Genomic DNA, 19,553 nt, shown 5'->3' with positions numbered 1-19,553 from the left:
AACTACAACATTTAAAAAATGACTTGTATGTACTTGATACAGATGCAGCCATTCAAAATGCGCGGGCGATACCGCATTATTTTGCGGTACGCTGTACGCAGTCTACCGCAAGCTACCGGTAAATACCGCGAGTTACCGTAAATTCTCCTATAATACGACAAGCAAAATAATAGTATCCGGAATTTCCGCAAGGTGGAGCTAATAAAGCTCAACCTCTCATGTTTGAGCTGTGGCCATCAAAGTCTTTAACGAAGATATTACTAATAGTATTAATAATGAATGACCTTGGACAAGCTGTAAGTGTAAACTCAAAGTATTGCCCTGGTCAACATTTTTTTTTTCATTGACCATCTTTGTAAAAGTAACACCACAGCATTTCGCAATCACGCATTTGTTTCCAATCATGAAAAGTACAGTGATTCATCATGCCTTTCACATGCTCATAAAAGAGATTGATTTAGGAACATAAACATATTACCGTATGCAAACTGTACTGTATACAGTATGTATATGTATATTTAATGTCTTAACTGTGCCCGTTTAAGTATTGACTATTCATATCTAATTTTACCACTGAAGGGAAATCTTAGTAGCTGAGCATAAAAAGAATAGGAGCATACTGCAACGCGTGTGAAGGCTATAAACGATATTAATTTTGGAACATAAACATACAGCATATGGCTGGTCTCGGTACTTTAAAGAAAACATACACGAAACATGGTTTCATTATGACCAGAATCTGTCTTGAGATATTTTTAACTTGATTTACAGTATTTGAGAGGTATGTCTTAACACCGATACTACAGTGCTTAAGTACTGCTCACGTATATGTTTCTAGGTTTATATTATGCATTTCATAAGGTCAAATTACTTTTGAGCAACTAATAAGAAGCGCGAAACGGTATGCGTTTTAGTTTCGTTTCGTGCTGGGACCCGTGGATTGATTAGAGATATCAAGTACATACAAGTCATTTTTTAAATGTTGTAGTTCGTCTTGAAAAAATGTTACGAGTACATCATCTATCAACAATTACACAGGTTCTGTTTCCATATTGCGGATTTTGGTTACGTAATATTATTTTCTAGATTTCTCGTTGTGAATATATGATTTGGGCAAACAGAGCCGCAAAGAAGTACATTATGGGTTGTTGTTTTTTTTATGCAGTTTTATCTAGAACAAGCGATGCTTAAACCTTTGTCTGATTCTTGTGAAACTATCCACACGACAGTTACAGTACCTAGGAGTTGACTTCAGTGATGTCACTGATGGGATGTTTCTAAAAATCCATCCTCTGTAAAACGTCTTCTCTAGTTGTCCTGCATATGTATTCGCTAATGAAGCTGTGTGTTCTGAGCCTGGATCTCTACATTTCTGTATGAACCAGCTTAGAGGGCTAAAGACAGCTTGTGTTTAAATTGAGTGTAAGGCAATTTATGCTTCTAAAGTCATGGTCAGCATTTATTATTGAACTGTGCTGTAAACTTGTTCTGTGCCAAGTCACATTATTTTATAGCGTTTTTATAGCGTTATCAAATCCGGTGGAGTTTCCTGACTCCCATGTCACATGGTCTGTGATTGAAACTTGTAAAACCGGTTTAATTCGTCACAGCCAGCACTCCAGTTGTAAAGTAGAAGCAGGCGAGATTTCCAGCGAAAAACACCTCCCCCTTCTTCAGGTGTGAGGGTCTTCTGCTCAGAATGAAACGCTAAAATGTAATGTAGGCTCTGAATGGGTTCAATTGTGATTTGGGCTTGATTAAGGTCGCTGCCTTTCATCTAAAACCCTACTTGAATCCTTCTAAACTAAAAATCAGTGTTTGTGAGTTCTAAATAAAGAGGTATCCAGGTAACAGTGAAACGGGCGGACAGTCTGGGGAGATCGCCCGTTTTCCATGTAAATAGTTCCCTGGTTCCGCACCCCTTGGTGTTTCTCTCGCTCTCTCTCTCGGGTCACCTGATCATTAGCTCGAAAGATTTCAGTGCTTTGTGTATATTCTAATGGTAGTGGGGGCAGGGTGTGTGGGAACAGGTTTGGTTGAAATTGCATTGGAGATCTATGTTCTTCACACCTGAAACATTTTCTCTGAAAGCATTTTCTTCGCAGTTTAACCGATCTTGTTACAGCATGTTACAGTTTACTATTATTAACCATATTAATTTTAAGTGCTTAATGTAAAATCTTGTAAAAATATATTTTCATTGTTCAAATATACATTAAGTCTGACTATCATATAATAAGTTAAATACAAAACTAAAGAAAAAATAGGGTTAAATATAATTCAAAATATTTTGCTAACAATGTTAACTGTTTATGAATAATAAAATGTATTAGCTAAGGAGTAGGATGGCACAGTTGTTAGTATGTTTTTTGTTTTGTTTCTTTTTCATAAATACAACAGTAGTACCTGATGTCTCAGTGGCTTTCAAAATTAAATTATGCATGCAAACCTGTGAACTAGAAAGATAACTAAGATATCCATCCATTTATAATGGTGGCGAAGTGGTTAGCATTGCTATCTTGCAGCACTGGGGTCCTAGGTTCAATTCCTGCCATCCTGTGTGTGTGGGGTTTACATGTTCTCTCTGGGTTACATGGTTTTTCTCCATATGTGTGATATGACTCCCTCTCGCACTCCAAAACATACTGGTAAGTTAATTGGTTTATGGGAAAACTGGCCCTGGTGTGTGTGTGTTTGTGTCTGTCTGTCCTGTGATGGACTGGCGCTATGTCCAGGGTGTATTCTGCCTTGTGTCCGTTGCTTCCTTAAAATCTAAAATATGAGCTCTACTTGCCACTTACAGTACCAACAGTACCAGCTAACTTTAGTAGTGACATTTTCATGGATCTTTTTAACAATAAAATTTACAACATCAGACTTCAGACACAATTAAACAGGCCTCAAAAAAGTCTGGTACAAACATTTTCAGCATGGAATAAACCGTTACTTTAATGGTATAAACCTTAAATGGATTCATATTCTCAATACGATTTGGTGCTCAGTAACATGACTTAGAAAATGACAGAAGACATACGTATCATGCTTATCCTTCTATTTTTCATAATCGTAAACTCCTTAAGGCAGTTACATTTTCTCTGTTCTGACCTGGAGTTACAGAGAAATTTAAATTCTAATAAGAGATTTGTAATGAGGAAAGTCATACCAATCACTCATACAGTACCAGGATTTGCAATTACAATACAAATACTTTCTTTCTGTATGTGTTTATTTTGCAGTTTGAGTCTATGGCATTCCTTTGGGGGTCTATACTCCAAGGCATGACTTTTTTATGTATAAACATCAGTATTTACTGCTATTAATTACTGTACGATTTATAGTTGAAATCTGAGCCTAGATATAAAGTTAGATATAAAGTTAAAATCTCGACAAAGCAATGTAGGAAATACAGAGAAAATAAATCCTTTCTGACATCTAAAATCAGTTTCGATCAAGGTCTCTAAAACGAACAAGAAAAAGAAGATTTTCGGAGGGCAATTACGCTGTGTTTATATAGAATAAGTGATTTATGAGCAATCTAATTTCTTGTTCGTTTAAAACAGTGAAATGTCAGCTGTAAAAGATCGCACCAGAAACAGCACTCTCTCTGCCTGTCATAGACGTTCAGGAAAGGCTGAATGAAGTCATGTCAAGTACAATAATTCGGAGATCAATAATAACAGTTGTAGGACAGTATATAAGGAGGATAAGGATTTTGAAGTTGACTCGAAATCTGATAGGTAACCAGTGCAAGGACTTGAAAACAGGTGTAATGCATCCCTGATAGGATTCTTGCTGTCATATTCTGAACATATTGAAGATTGCTCAGTGTGGATTTAATTTCCTCAGTGAACAGGATGTGCATTTATTAATTCTAGAAAAAAACTCGATTTCTCTAGTTCTTAGTTTCTCTAGTTCCCTTTAAAATAAACTATTATTCCACAATGCAGAGTATTACATGGCCAGTATTTACACATGATATTTGTGATTTAAAGAAATTAACACAAGCAGCTTTTGGAGATTTAAGTGTTGGCTGAGTTATTGCAGGATAAAAGACTAGAGATGTTGGCAAGAAGAAGATAGTTTGGGGAAAGCTGAGGAATACACTTATAACAAGAACACTTCCTAATGGGGTTAGGCATACTTTTGATGAAGATGATGAAGTTAACAGACTATATGTTTACATAGATACTGAAATAAGGATTGTATTTTAGATTATGTGTAGTTGCTGGCATTGAACTGTGTTGGATGCACATGAATTGAGGGAATGGGCAAACATAGCTGATGCGGATCCACAGAGCCAGCATATTAAGATGTTTATAATTATAGGCAATTTGTTTAAATAACTAGGTATGGATACTGATGTGCAAGAGAGGTGGAAAGGCTGTTTCCTTAAGATATAAAATATTTTAATAAAATAATAAAATGTTTTATTCTCAGTGAGATGCTGCCATTTCATAGTGGGTTTCTAACACTGTGTATAGTTCCATCCACACAGTGCCTTTACTTCCATCCATTTCTAATCTCTTTATCCAGTACAGAGGATTTGGAGCCTATCCCAGTAAGCGACGGACACAAGGCAGAATACACCCTGGACATAGCGCCAGTCCATCACAGGACAGACAGACACAAACACACACACACCAAGGCCAGTTTAAATCTAACCTCAGAACCTTTCTTTTCAGAAGACTTAGTGTCTGTATCTGCTTCATTTTCTAATTTTGGTAGCACCTCTAACTGCTTGTCTTTCTTATATGCATTTACTTTGTAATCTGTGGTCCTTTCATCTGTTTTTACATCTACTGTATTGCTTTGAGATGCCACCTTTAATGGTGATATATCAAATAAAGTTTTTTATTATTGTTATAGGGAAACATGATCAGATTGTCCCTGGTTCAGAAAAAAAGATCTAAAGTATACTAGTTTGTCACTCTTCTAATTCCCTTTGCTAAATGACTTTTCATACTAATCTGATCAATCTAACTGCCAGTTTTCTGTGCTTTCTCTATCCTGCTAGATTTGCAATTATTCTGAAAATTTTCATCTTGAAATAACTCATTTCTAAATACCTTTTTCACTGTTAACATCTTGCAGCAACTCTGCGACAAAATATACACTCTGACAGTTCATCCTGCTACCAACATTAAATAGAACAAATCTTAAGATTTCTATATTTATGTCTTTATTTAGTGATTTCATTAGTGACAAAGGCTAAACTTTCTTGGAAAAATGTCTTTTATGTGTTGCGGAAAAAACTGACTTGCTTTAACAAAATATGTTTACAAATCCTTTCACCTGGCATTTTCGTAGTTAGAAATTATGGAACGCTCTGTTAAAAGCAAGGGAGTTTTTATGTCCGTTGCAGTTCTTTTGCAACATGAATATAATTATATCGTTATTAATTTCTTGAGATACGCGATTCCATATTATATTCCCTTTTAATCAAATTCTAAAAGTATGCTTGTTGACTCCGGTATCGTGTTAGTTAAAGACTTCGATGCTTAAAATGTTTAGGGAGAAATGGAATACTGGTGTGTATTTTTTTCTTTAAAGTACCAAGACCAGCCATATACTGTATGTTTATGTTCCAAAATTAATATCGTTTATGGCCTTCACACGCGTTGCAGTATGCTCCTATTCTTTTTATGCTCAGGCACTAAGTAAAAGGAGATGCTTCATATTGCTTGACTAATTTTAAAAACTAAGTTAGAAATGCAGACGCTCCCTCGGTGCGCTGCTCTGGTGCGCCGGCTCTTACACAGTGCCTGTCTGCCGTAAGCGTTACAATATACATACCCAACACTGCTTGTACCCATCTGTCATGCAAATAAAACACCTTGAATTGAATTGAATTGAGGGGAGAAGGGGGGGATACTAAAGCCAATACTGGCTCAATGGGCTTTGACGTGCTAATGCGTTGGTTTAACAGTCCGGGTGTGGCAGGCTTCCAATGTCAACTCGATTGGAAGACAATGAACGTATTTTAGCCCTAAATGAATTAATAGCAAACATGGTTTACATAAAATACATTTTTCCAAGAAAGTTTATAATAATACGATCTATAGTTGAAATCTGAGCCTACTTTAAAAATAAAGGAAAAGCATTTTCAGAGAGCAATCACGCTGTGTTTATGTAGAAAAAGCGATTAGGTTTATGAGCAATCTAATTACCTAATCGCTTAAAACGCTATATAAAATAAAGTTTATTTAGAGATGAATGATCAATGTGGTAGTTTAAATAATGTGAGTCAGGAAACTAACACAGCGCCACCGGATTTAATAACGCAATAAAAACGCTATAAAATAATGTGACACAGTACAGCACAGTACAATAATATTGACCATGACTTTAGAAGCATAAATTACCTTACACTCAATTTAAACACAAGCTGTCTTTCTGTATGAACCTCTAAGCTGGTTCATACAGAAAATGTAGAAATGCATTAGCCTGATTATGATTAAAAACACATAATTAAACACGCGTTTGCGATTTAAATCAGAACACGATTTAAATCAATATAAATGTTTATATTGTAACGCATACTGTCCAGCCTCCATTTCTCTATAAAAATTTACTGTTGCACACACACACACAATAGAAGCGGGAACCGCTGTCAGAAGGGAAGATATGTTCAAAATATCGCAAATATCGATCATGTTGCGATATTTTGAAATATAAAAGTCAACTGATTGTCCATAATATCGCTTACCTATTTTTTCGAAGAAATGTTTGTTAAAATAAAAGTTCAGCACCAGCTGGATTCGAACACACAACCTACCAGTTGGTAGTCACGCACCTAGACCAGTAGGCTACAAGAGAACTCACATGATCAGGCAGGCGAAACAGCCCTACACAGCCCTGCCGCAGTACACGGATATAATCATACCGTTATTAAATTCTTTAGATACGCGATTCCATATTATATTCCCTTTTAATCAAATTCTAAAAGTATGCTTGTTGACTCCGGTATCACGTTAGTTAAAGACTTCGAAGCTTACAATGTTTAGGGAGAAATGGAATAACGGTGTGTATTTTTTTCTTTAAAGTACCAAGACCAGCTATATACTGTATGTTTACGTTCCAAAATTAATATCGTTTATGGCCTTCACACGCGTTACAGTATGCTCCTATTCTTTTTATGCTCAGCTACTAAGATTTCCCTTCAGTGGTAAAATTCAATATCTACAACGGGCACAGTAAAGACGTTTACAGTAAGTCTTTCTACGACAGACCAACGGACCACGAGTGCCCCTGTCGGTCAACCAATCACGCACCGCGGTATGCCGTGTCATCATACCTGCGGTATCTGTACCGCGGTGTCTGTGCCGCGCACTTTGAATGGCTGCATCTGTATCTCTAATCAATCCACGGGTCCCAGCACAAAAACGAAACTAAAACGCATACCGTTTCGCGCTTCTTATTAGTTGCTCAAAAGTAATTTGACCGTATGAAATGCATAATATAAACCTAGAAACATATACGTGAGCAGTACTTAAGCACTGTAGTATCGGTGTTAAGACATACCTCTCAAATACTGTAAATCAAGTTAAAAATATCTCAAGACAGATTCTGGTCATAATGAAACCATGTTTCGTGTATGTTTTCTTTAAAGTACCAAGACCAGCCATATACTGTATGTTTATGTTCCAAAATTAATATCGTTTATGGCCTTCACACGCGTTGCAGTATGCTCCTATTCTTTTTATGCTCAGCTACTAAGATTTCCCTTCAGTGGTAAAATTAGATATGAATAGTCAATACTTAAACGGGCACAGTTAAGACATTAAATATACATATACATACTGTATACAGTACAGTTTGCATACGGTAATATGTTTATGTTCCTAAATCAATCTCTTTTATGAGCATGTGAAAGGCATGGTGAATCACTGTACTTTTCATGATTGGAAACAAATGCGTGATTGCGAAATGCTGTGGTGTTACTTTTACAAAGACGGTCGATGAAAAAAAGAATGTTGACCAGGGCAATACTTTGAGTTTACACTTACAGCTTGTCCAAGGTCATTCATTATTAATACTATTAGTAATATCTTCGTTAAAGACTTTGATGGCCACAGCTCAAACATGAGAGGTTGAGCTTTATTAGCTCCACCTTGCGGAAATTCCGGATACTATTATTTTGCTTGTCGTATTATAGGAGAATTTACGGTAACTCGCGGTATTTACCGGTAGCTTGCGGTAGACTGCGTACAGCGTACCGCAAAATAATGCGGTATCGCCCGTGCATTTTGAATGGCTGCATCTGTAGGCTGCCAAAAGTCTCCGAAACCAAATTTTGATAGCAGAAAATTCTCACTCGTCCAGAAGTTCCCTTGGGACCCAACATCCAGCACAGAGTGGTAAAAAAGCGTCTTTTTTAGAGACCCTTACAGCGTGCATTGGTGGTTCAGTGGTCGAATTCTCGCCTGCCACGCGGGAGGCCCGGGTTCGATTCCCGGCCAATGCAGTGGCTTTTGCAGCGAGCGGCTCCATCACTTGCATCCCCTTTCAACTCGCAACTGAAAACCCTCTGAAGCTTAGAAGCTGTGAGCCAGGTCAGTACCCGGATGAGGGTGACCTACAGGGAAAAGCAAAGCTTACAGCTGGAAGCGGTGTTAATGGAGCCAGCGGTGGGGCACTCACCCTGAGGTCTGTGCGGGTCCCAATGCCCCAGTATAGTGACGGAGACGCTGTGTGGTAAAAAGGCGCCGTCTTTTGGATGAGATGTAAATCCGAGGTCATAGCTCTCTGTGGTCATTAAAAGTGACCACCAAAACCTTTGACAAAAGCTCTTGGTAATTGATGGTCTTCAATAATGCTTCTCCTTTAGGTACATTTGAAATCAGCTGAAAAATGCTGTGAAATGGGGGGGCACTTCAGGCCAGTGTAGGATTTGGGATACAAGAACCATTAAACAGCACGAGAAAGCCCGTACACTGAATCGCAGGGCTTTCTATTCAAAGAAGGACAAAAGAAATTTCTCTGAATTCCATTTTTTGCAGCACAGCGAAGACAGCGGGCACAAGGCCTGTTAGCTCAGTTGGTTAGAGCGTGGTGCTAATAACGCCAAGGTCGCGGGTTCGATCCCCGTTCGGGCCAGGCAGTCTCCTCCGCTCTTGCCAAAACCCGTTACTGTGGTGAGATTGGTGGTTTTGCAAAGACGCCACATACTGCCGACAGACGAGAGTGTTGCGGGAGAAGAGAGAAGTGATGGAAGATTGAAGAGTGTCCTAGGTGGAGCTAAGATGAAGTGTCACAATTGCCTAGCGGAGGATTCCAAATGTTTAAGATGGTAAAAATAACCGGAAGTGATCCCCCAGTCCAGCGCAGTCTGACGTACTTCTGTCATATAAAGTGAAACTAGATGTCGAACTGGAGCCTCACCATTTGCATAAGTGAGGCTCCATTTATACATCTAGTTTCACTTTAAATGACAAAACTGAAGAGACTTAAAAGAGCTGGAGAGGATTTCTTACAACTTTTGAGCCGGCACAGTTTTCGAAAACGTTTTCTTCACGCTGCACTGTACAACACAGACAGCCAAGAGTCTCCAAAACAAAACGAATTGACAGATAGGAGAAAAGTCCCACTCGTCCTAAAGTTCCCAAAATCCAGAACTGAGCGTAAACAAAGTGTTCAAGTACCGTGGGAATGCTACCCCTAATCCTAGCTGGAGTTTGAGCGTCTGGTTCAGAGTTTGCTCAAGAGTTTACCTTTCACAGATGCGCAAAGATGAATGTTGAGGGTGCACGCTTCAAGGCGCCTTACAGTGCAGGGAGTGATTAGAGACTATTCGTGACGTGTGCTCGTTCCCATATACCGTACGCCCCGGGTTGCAGTGCTAGGATGACGTCCAATACCGCTTCGGCACGTAACGGCATTATATTCAAGTGCAGGACGTGAGGGTTTTATTTTGTTCGTTTTGTTCTGCTCTGCTTTGCTTTGTTTTGCTTTCCATGGCGTTCGTAAGAGGGTCAATAAAAAGGCGATTCCTGCGTCTAACACGAATGTGAGAGCTATTTCAAGTGCGGCTTCTAAAATGCTTGTAGACATTTGTCTGTTGTTGATTGTTTTTTTGGGTCTAACAAAGTGCCATTTTCCTGTCCGGACGGGGAGACTATATCATTCCCACATGAAGCAACCCTTAATTCCTCTGAGGCGTGTCTGTCTGCAAGGCTTGTATTTTGGAAAGGTTTTTTTTTTAATGGAGATCGACTTTGAAAAAGGTTTCCGCCGGCGCCTCGCGATCCATGTGAGATTGTAGCAAGAACGCAACAACGGCGGCGCTCGCTGTAGTTGTGGCCGAGTGTTTAAGGCGATGGACTAGAAATCCATTGGGGTCTCCCCGCGCAGGTTCGAATCCTGCCGACTACGGTGTCCTCCTCACGTCGTCGTGTGCCGGCGCAAGCAAGGAAAAGTGCCTTTCTGCTTTTCCTGGTGGTTTTAAAACGCGAGATCGCTTGTACCCGCTGCCTTGGAAAGAAATGTCTACATGTTTACTTGCACATTGTCTATTGTTTGTTTGTACATTGTCTTGATGCACTGTTTGCACTTTGTCTTGTTTTTTACACTTGTTTTACAATCGAGAGACCTTCTGTAAGTAAGAATTCCATTGTACCAGTACCGGTTACATATGGCAATAAAGTTCAAGTTCAAATGCTTCAGCGTCCGCAAACGGCATTTTGCAGCTGGAAGCAGATGGCGACGCTTTTTGCGGTCGCGTATCTTGTGCCCCATTTCCGGCCTTTAACATTGAATCAATAAAGCTGTTAGAACCGACCCCATAGGTGCTTTTCTTACAACTTTTGATCTGACTCAGTTTCGGAATGCAATTCCTGAACACTGCGAGAGACAACCTACAGATGCAGCCATTCAAAATGAGCGGTAAAAACCCGTGGTACAGTAACCAACCCGCAGGGCATCGTAGGGCACCGCGGTAAGTGATTGGCTGGCCAAAATGACCGACAGGGGCACTCGTGGTGCATTGGTTGGTAGTGAAAAGATTTAATCATTTAATGTCTTTACTGTGCACATTTCAATCCGCTTAGTTTTGAATATTTATATGGAATTTTACCACTAAAGGGAAATTTTAGTAGCTGAGCATAAAAAGAAGAGGAGCATAACGCATCTGAAGGTCATAAACGATATTAATTTAGGAACATAAACATTACTGTATGTACATAAACTGTACTGTGTATGGCTGGTCTTGATAGTTTAAAGAAAAAATACACACCAGTCTTCCATTTCTCCCTAAACATTTTAAGCATGAAAGTTTTATGAAACGGTACCCAAATATGTGATTGCTGTATAGAATGAATTTTAATTTTTAAAAATTATTTAACACGAAAATTAAGCTGTTTACATCTTCCGCCTGAGAACAGTCCGTTGCTTCCCAACGCAGAAACACAGCCACTAACTAGCAAAGAGAGGACATTAGCTAGCCAATATGATAAAGAAATAAATGATTATTTTGTTTATTTCTTTTGCACATTTATTTGAACATTTCCATCGATTGTACAAGCACTTGGAAACTGTCCAATCCCTAGTTCATCAAGCATTTACCGGTCTGGTGCCGGTCTGTGTCTTCTAGGATATAATGCCAGCGAACTCTTGTTTTTATGTCCACTATACCTACGCTGGGCAAACGTTCCGAGGTCAAATTCTTCCAGCACGGGGGTACCTTTAAAGCGGAGACGACGGCACCGAAATTTTTTGGCGCACCTTCTCTTTAAAGCCCTGGCCAAATATGAAGACAGTACGTACAGTTATAATTCAAACGGAATTAAAAACTACACATCCCAGTTACCATGGTGGTGCTTGTGATCATTGCGTTTAACCAACGAAACAGGGCGAAAAATCAGTCACATGACTTTGGGGCAGAGTTTCGAAAGCTTAACCTATCAGCAACAAAGCGAAATTTACACGATAGGCTACTTCAAACTGTCAGTTACACGACTGTGTATGTCGCTTAAGCCACTCCTATTTGGCATTTTAGTTATGGAGGCGAGAAGACGCCCCCCCCCCCCCGCTCTGGGTGTCTGATTTGCCGCCATCTTTAACTGTTCGGTGTCCGAATCGGAGTAGCTACGCGTACGAAATAAAGTTAATCCCAACTACAAAACATATATTTTTGTGGTAAGAGGGCGCAAAACATCAGTATTTACTGCTATTAATTACTGTACGATTTATAGTTGAAATCTGAGCCTAGATATAAAGTTAGATATAAAGTTAAAATCTCGACAAAGCAATGTAGGAAATACAGAGAAAATAAATCCTTTCTGACATCTAAAATCAGTTTCGATCAAGGTCTCTAAAACGAACAAGAAAAAGAGGATTTTCGGAGGGCAATTACGCTGTGTTTATATAGAATAACTGATTTATGAGCAATCTAATTTCTTGTTCGTTTAAAACAGTGAAATGTCAGCTGCAAAAGATCGCACCAGAAACAGCACTCTCTCTGCTTGTCATAGACGTTCAGGAAAGGCTGAATGAAGTCATGTCAAGTACAATAATTCGGTGATCAATAATAACAGTTGTAGGACAGTATATAAGGAGGATAAGGATTTTGAAGTTGACTCGAAATCTGATAGGTAACCAGTGCAAGGACTTGAAAACAGGTGTAATGCATCCCTGATAGGATTCTTGCTGTCATATTCTGAACATATTGAAGATTGCTCAGTGTGGATTTAATTTCCCCAGTGAACAGGATGTGCATTTATTGATTCTAGAAAAAAAGCCTTTCTTGATTTCTCTAGTTCACTTTAAAATAAACTATTATTCCACAATGCAGAGTATTACATGGCCAGTATTTACACATGATATTTGTGATTTAAAGAAATTAACACAAGCAGCTTTTGGAGATTTAAGTGTTGGCTGAGTTATTGCAGGATAAAAGACTAGAGATGTTGGCAAGAAGAAGATAATTTGGGGAAAGCTGAGGAATACACTTATAACAAGAACACTTCCTATTGGGGTTAGGCATACTTTTGATGAAGATGAAGTTAACAGACTATATGTTTACATAGATACTGAAATAAGGATTGTATTTTAGATTATGTGTAGTTGCTGGCATTGAACTGTGTGTTGGATGCACATGAATTGAAGGAATGGGCAAACATAGCTGATGCGGATCCACAGAGCCAGCATATTAAGATGTTTATAATTAGAGGCAATTTGTTTAAATAACTAGGTATGGATACTGATGTGCAAGAGAGGTGGAAAGGCTGTTTCCTTAAGCCAGCACTATAAAATATTTTATTCTCAGTGAGATGCTGCCATTTCATCGTGGGTTTCTAACACTGTGTATAGTTCCATCCACACAGTGCCTTTACTTCCATCCATTTCTAATCTCTTTATCCAGTACAGAGGATTTGGAGCCTATCCCAGTAAGCAACGGACACAAGGCAGAATACACCCTGGACGTAGCGCCAGTCCATCACAGGACAGACAGACACAAACACACACACACCAGGGCCAGTTTTCCCATAAACCAATTAACTTACCAGTATGTTTTGGAGTGCGAGAGGGAGTCATATCACACATATGGAGAAAAACCATGTAACCCAGAGAGAACATGTAAACCCCACACACACAGGATGGCAGGAATTGAACCTAGGACCCCAGTGCTGCAAGATAGCAATGCTAACCACTTCGCCACCATTATAAATGGATGGATATCTTAGTTATCTTTCTAGTTCACAGGTTTGCATGCATAATTTAATTTTGAAAGCCACTGAGACATCAGGTACTACTGTTGTATTTATGAAAAAGAAACAAAACAAAAAACATACTAACAACTGTGCCATCCTACTCCTTAGTTAATACATTTTATTATTCATAAACAGTTAACATTGTTAGCAAAATATTTTGAATTATATTTAACCCTATTTTTTCTTTAGTTTTGTATTTAACTTATTATATGATAGTCAGACTTAATGTATATTTGAACAATGAAAATATATTTTTACAAGATGCGGGGGAAAGTGCAACAGCTTATTACAGTGCTAAATTTAATATTATTGATTGCTAATAGTTTATGCTAACACCTAACTTTCTTAATTAGATGTATTTAAAACAGTGAACTAAGTGTAACATACTATTCAGAAATACAATCGAAAATAGTTTTGTGGTGTTTGTATGGATGAAACGTTTCTAAAATGTATAACGTAACAAAATTAAAGACGATTAAAATCTGTAATCTTTCCACTTGTAATGTCATTAGACAGAACAACACGTTTCTGGTTTGTTTTAATTAGTATTAGTTAGTAGTTAGTAGTTTTAATTTAATTAGTTTTGCAATTCGCACTGATTCCCTTGCGAAGATATGGACTTAAGAATATTCGTGCCTGGTCAAAAAATGGCATTAAGCACTTAAAATTAATATGGTTAATAATAGTAAACTGTAACATGCTGTAACAAGATCGGTTAAACTGCGAAGAAAATGCTTTCAGAGAAAATGTTTCAGGTGTGAAGAACATAGATCTCCAATGCAATTTCAACCAAACCTGTTCCCACACACCCTGCCCCCACTACCATTAGAATATACACAAAGCACTGAAATCTTTCGAGCTAATGATCAGGTGACCCGAGAGAGAGCGAGAGAAACACCAAGGGGTGCGGAACCAGGGAACTATTTACATGGAAAACGGGCGATCTCCCCAGACTGTCCGCCCGTTTCACTGTTACCTGGATACCTCTTTATTTAGAACTCACTAACACTGATTTTTAGTTTAGAAGGATTCAAGTAGGGTTTTAGATGAAAGGCAGCGACCTTAATCAAGCCCAAATCATAATTGAACCCATTCAGAGCCTACATTACATTTTAGCGTTTCATTCTGAGCAGAAGACCCTCACACCTGAAGAAGGCTTGCGTTTTCTCTCTTCTCTTTTAAGCATGTGTACAATGTGTAATACAATTACAATGTGTAATTACAATGCTGTAATACAATTTGAATCGTATGAGGGTGGGGGGGAGGTGTCTTTCGCTGGAAATCTCGCCTGCTTCTACTTTACGAGTACAACCCCCTCTCTGCCGGAGTGCTGGCTGTGACGAATTAAACCGGTTTCACAGGTTTCAATCACAGACCATGTGACATGGGAGTCAGGAAACTAACACACAGCGCCACCGGATTTGATAACACTATAAAAACGCTATAAAATAATGTGACTAGGCACAGAACAAGTTTACAGCACAGTACAATAATAAATGCTGACCATGACTTTAGAAGCATAAATTGCCTTACACTCAATTTAAACACAAGCTGTCTTTAGCCCTCTAAGCTGGTTCATACAGAAATGTAGAGATCCAGGCTCAGAACACACAGCTTCATTAGCGAAAACATATGCAGGACAACTAGAGAAGACGTTTTACAGAGGATGGATTTTTAGAAACATCCCATCAGTGACATCACTGAAGTCAACTCCTAGGTACTGTAACTGTCGTGTGGATAGTTTCACAAGAATCAGACAAAGGTTTAAGCATCGCTTGTTCTAGATAAAACTGCAAAAAAAAACAACAACCCATAATGTACTTCTTTGCGGCTCTGTTTGCCCAAATCATATATTCACAACGTGAAATCTAGAAAATAATATTACGTAACCAAAATCCGCAATATGGAAACAGAACCTGTGTAATTGTTGATAGATGATGTACTCGTAACATTTTTTCAAGACGAACTACAACATTTAAAAAATGACTTGTATGTACTTGATATCTCTAATCAATCCACGGGTCCCAGCACAAAAACGAAACTAAAACGAATACCGTTTCGCGCTTCTTATTAGTTGCTCAAAAGTAATTTGACCGTATGAAATGCATAATATAAACCTAGAAACATATATGTGAGCAGTACTTAAGCACTGTAGTATCGGTGTTAAGACATACCTCTCAAATACTGTAAATCAAGTTAAAAATATCTCAAGACCGATTCTGGTCATAATGAAACCATGTTTCGTGTATGTTTTCTTTAAAGTACCAAGACCAGCCATATACTGTATGTTTATGTTCCAAAATTAATATCGTTTATGGCCTTCACACGCGTTGCAGTATGCTCCTATTCTTTTTATGCTCAGCTACTAAGATTTCCCTTCAGTGGTAAAATTAGATATGAATATTCAATACTTAAACGGGCACAGTTAAGACATTAAATATACATATACATACTGTATACAGTACAGTTTTCATACGGTAATATGTTTATGTTCCTAAATCAATCTCTTTTATGAGCATGTGAAAGGCATGGTGAATCGATTCTCAAAAATTACTGTACTTTGCATGATTGGAAACAAATGCGTGATTGCGAAATGCTGTAGTGTTACTTTTACAAAGACGGTCGATGAAAAAAAGAATGTTGACCAGGGCAATACTTTGAGTTTACACTTACAGCTTGTCCAAGGTCATTCATTATTAATACTATTAGTAATATCTTCGTTAAAGACTTTGATGGCCACAGCTCAAACATGAGAGGTTGAGCTTTATTAGCTCCACCTTGCGGAAATTCCGGATACTATTATTTTGCTTGTCGTATTATAGGAGAATTTACGGTAACTCGCGGTATTTACCGGTAGCTTGCGGTAGACTGCGTACAGCGTACCGCAAAATAATGCGGTATCGCCCGTGCATTTTGAATGGCTGCATCTGTAGGCTGCCAAAAGTCTCCGAAACCAAATTTTGATAGCAGAAAATTCTCACTCGTCCAGAAGTTCCCTTGGGACCCAACATCCAGCACAGAGTGGTAAAAAAGCGTCTTTTTTGGAGACCCTTACAGCGTGCATTGGTGGTTCAGTGGTAGAATTCTCGCCTGCCACGCGGGAGGCCTGGGTTCGATTCCCGGCCAATGCAGTGGCTTTTGCAGCGAGCGGCTCCATCACTTGCATCCCCTTTCAACTCGCAACTGAAAACCCTCTGAAGCTTAGAAGCTGTGAGCCAGGTCAGTACCCGGATGAGGGTGACCTACAGGGAAAAGCAAAGCTTACAGCTGGAAGCGGTGTTAATGGAGCCAGCGGTGGGGCACTCACCCTGAGGTCTGTGCGGGTCCCAATGCCCCAGTATAGTGACGGAGACGCTGTGTGGTAAAAAGGCGCCGTCTTTTGGATGAGATGTAAATCCGAGGTCATAGCTCTCTGTGGTCATTAAAAGTGACCACCAAAACCTTTGACAAAAGCTCTTGGTAATTGATGGTCTTCAATAATGCTTCTCCTTTAGGTACATTTGAAATCAGCTGAAAAATGCTGTGAAATGGGGGGGCACTTCAGGCCAGTGTAGGATTTGGGATACAAGAACCATTAAACAGCACGAGAAAGCCCGTACACTGAATCGCAGGGCTTTCTATTCAAAGAAGGACAAAAGAAATTTCTCTGAATTCCATTTTTTGCAGCACAGCGAAGACAGCGGGCACGAGGCCTGTTAGCTCAGTTGGTTAGAGCGTGGTGCTAGTAACGCCAAGGTCGCGGGTTCGATCCCCGTTCGGGCCAGGCAGTCTCCTCCGCTCTTGCCAAAACCCGTTACTGTGGTGAGATTGGTGGTTTTGCAAAGACGCCACATACTGCCGACAGACGAGAGTGTTGCTGGAGAAGAGAGAAGTGATGGAAGATTGAAGAGTGTCCTAGGTGGAGCTAAGATGAAGTGTCACAATTGCCTAGCGGAGGATTTCAAATGTTTAAGATGGTAAAAATAACCGGAAGTGATCCCCCAGTCCAGCGCAGTCTGACGTACTTCTGTCATATAAAGTGAAACTAGATGTCGAACTGGAGCCTCACCATTTGCATAAGTGAGGCTCCATTTATACATCTAGTTTCACTTTAAATGACAAAACTGAAGAGACTTAAAAGAGCTGGAGAGGATTTCTTACAACTTTTGAGCCGGCACAGTTTTCGAAAACGTTTTCTTCACGCTGCACTGTACAACACAGACAGCCAAGAGTCTCCAAAACAAAACGAATTGACAGATAGGAGAAAAGTCCCACTCGTCCTAAAGTTCCCAAAATCCAGCACTGAGGGTAAACAAAGTGTTCAAGTAGCATGGGAATGCTACCCCTAATCCTAGCTGGAGTTTGAGCGTCTGGTTCAGAGTTTGCTCAAGAGTTTACCTTTCACAGATGTGCAAAGATGAATGTTGAGGGTGCACGCTTCAAGGCGCCTTACAGTGTAGGGAGTGATTAGAGACGATTCGTGACGTGTGCTCGTTCCCATATACCGTACGCCCCGGGTTGCAGTGCTAGGATGACGTCCAATACCGCTTCGGCACGTAACGGCATTATATTCAAGTGCAGGACGTGAGGGTTTTATTTTGTTCGTTTTGTTCTGCTCTGCTTTGCTTTGTTTTGCTTTCCATGGCGTTCGTAAGAGCGTCAATAAAAAGGCGATTCCTGCGTCTAACACGAATGTAAGAGCTATTTCAAGTGCGGCTTCTAAAATGCTTGTAGACATTTGTCTGTTGTTGATTGTTTTTTTGTGTCTAACAAAGTGCCATTTTCCTGTCCGGACGGGGAGACTTTATCATTCCCACATGAAGCCACCCTTAAGTCCTCTGAGGCGTGTCTGTCTGCAAGGCTTGTATTTTGGAAAGGTTTTTTTTTTTAATGGAGAACGACTTTGAAAAAGGTTTCCGCCGACGCCTCGCGATCCATGTGAGATTGTAGTAAGAACGCAGCAATAACAGTGCTTGCTGTAGTCGTGGCCGAGTGGTTAAGGCGATGGACTCGAAATCCATTGGGGACTCCCTGCGCAGGTTCAAATCCTGCCGACTACGGCGTCTGCCGCACGTTGTAGTGTGCCTGCGCGGCAGAGGCGAAGTGCCGCTTCTCCTTTTCTGGTACTATAAAAGCGCTAAATCGCTTGGACCCGCTGCCATGGAAATCAATTCTTCAGATAACCACACGTTTTGCGTTCGCACGTCTGGTGCTCTACTTATGCCTTTGAAAACCGGATCAATAAAGCTCAAAGAACCGACACGATAGGTGCTCGTAAAGCACGCAGTAAAGAACTCTTATCAGCGAGGGTTTCAGTGGGTTAACTGAGGAGAAGGCGTGATCGCTAATTGTTGAGTTTTTATTTGGTGTTAGAAACACTCTTACTGTGCATGAAGTGCAACAAATGTAGCCACAGAAATTGCATCGCGCTTTCATTTATGCTATTGCAGACACCAACGTTGCCTAGATAGAAAACCGATAAAGCCGTGGGTTTGCTTGCCGGTCTGAAGGATCTCTCTTCGAATCTCTATCATTTGTCAATGGAAGTAAAAGGCGCTGCAATCTGATACGTTCACATTCAAACCCGCAGCTGTTGTTCGACTTTATTTCTTGACTAATTACAACTGAGTGTCGCATGAGCAGTTACGTAAACTTGTCTGCTATATTTGAACACAAATGCCGTTCTTCAATTAAAACTAACAGTACATTGTCAGGGACATTCAGTTATATACAAACAAGAGACAGACAAGAGAATATTTCTACCTTTCATGTGGACTACGTGTTGACTTACTGATCGGAATAATTGAAATGTTCGGGTTCATAGCCGATGCAGTGCGTGCTAATTAGAACAGCAACGCTGGGCTCTCA

At 39.7% G+C, this 19,553-nt stretch overlaps 4 non-coding genes across 4 annotated transcripts; all 4 read left to right on the top strand.

Moving 5' to 3' along the window:
- The first annotated feature begins 9,022 nt into the window (after positions 1 to 9,022).
- Positions 9,023 to 9,096, top strand: trnai-aau (transfer RNA isoleucine (anticodon AAU)). Its single transcript has one exon. It is a non-coding gene; the product is annotated as a tRNA-Ile (tRNA).
- A 7,670-nt stretch (positions 9,097 to 16,766) lies between these two features.
- Positions 16,767 to 16,837, top strand: trnag-gcc (transfer RNA glycine (anticodon GCC)). The gene has a single exon. It is a non-coding gene; the product is annotated as a tRNA-Gly (tRNA).
- A 558-nt stretch (positions 16,838 to 17,395) lies between these two features.
- Positions 17,396 to 17,469, top strand: trnat-agu (transfer RNA threonine (anticodon AGU)). The gene has a single exon. It is a non-coding gene; the product is annotated as a tRNA-Thr (tRNA).
- A 1,194-nt stretch (positions 17,470 to 18,663) lies between these two features.
- On the top strand, positions 18,664 to 18,745 carry trnas-cga (transfer RNA serine (anticodon CGA)). Its single transcript has one exon. It is a non-coding gene; the product is annotated as a tRNA-Ser (tRNA).
- Positions 18,746 to 19,553: the final 808 nt, after the last annotated feature.

This window comes from Atractosteus spatula, chromosome 27, assembly GCF_055471065.1.
Source record: "Atractosteus spatula isolate fAtrSpa1 chromosome 27, fAtrSpa1.hap1, whole genome shotgun sequence".
NCBI lineage: Eukaryota > Metazoa > Chordata > Actinopteri > Semionotiformes > Lepisosteidae > Atractosteus > Atractosteus spatula.
This window is presented reverse-complemented; position numbering and strand designations above follow the sequence as displayed.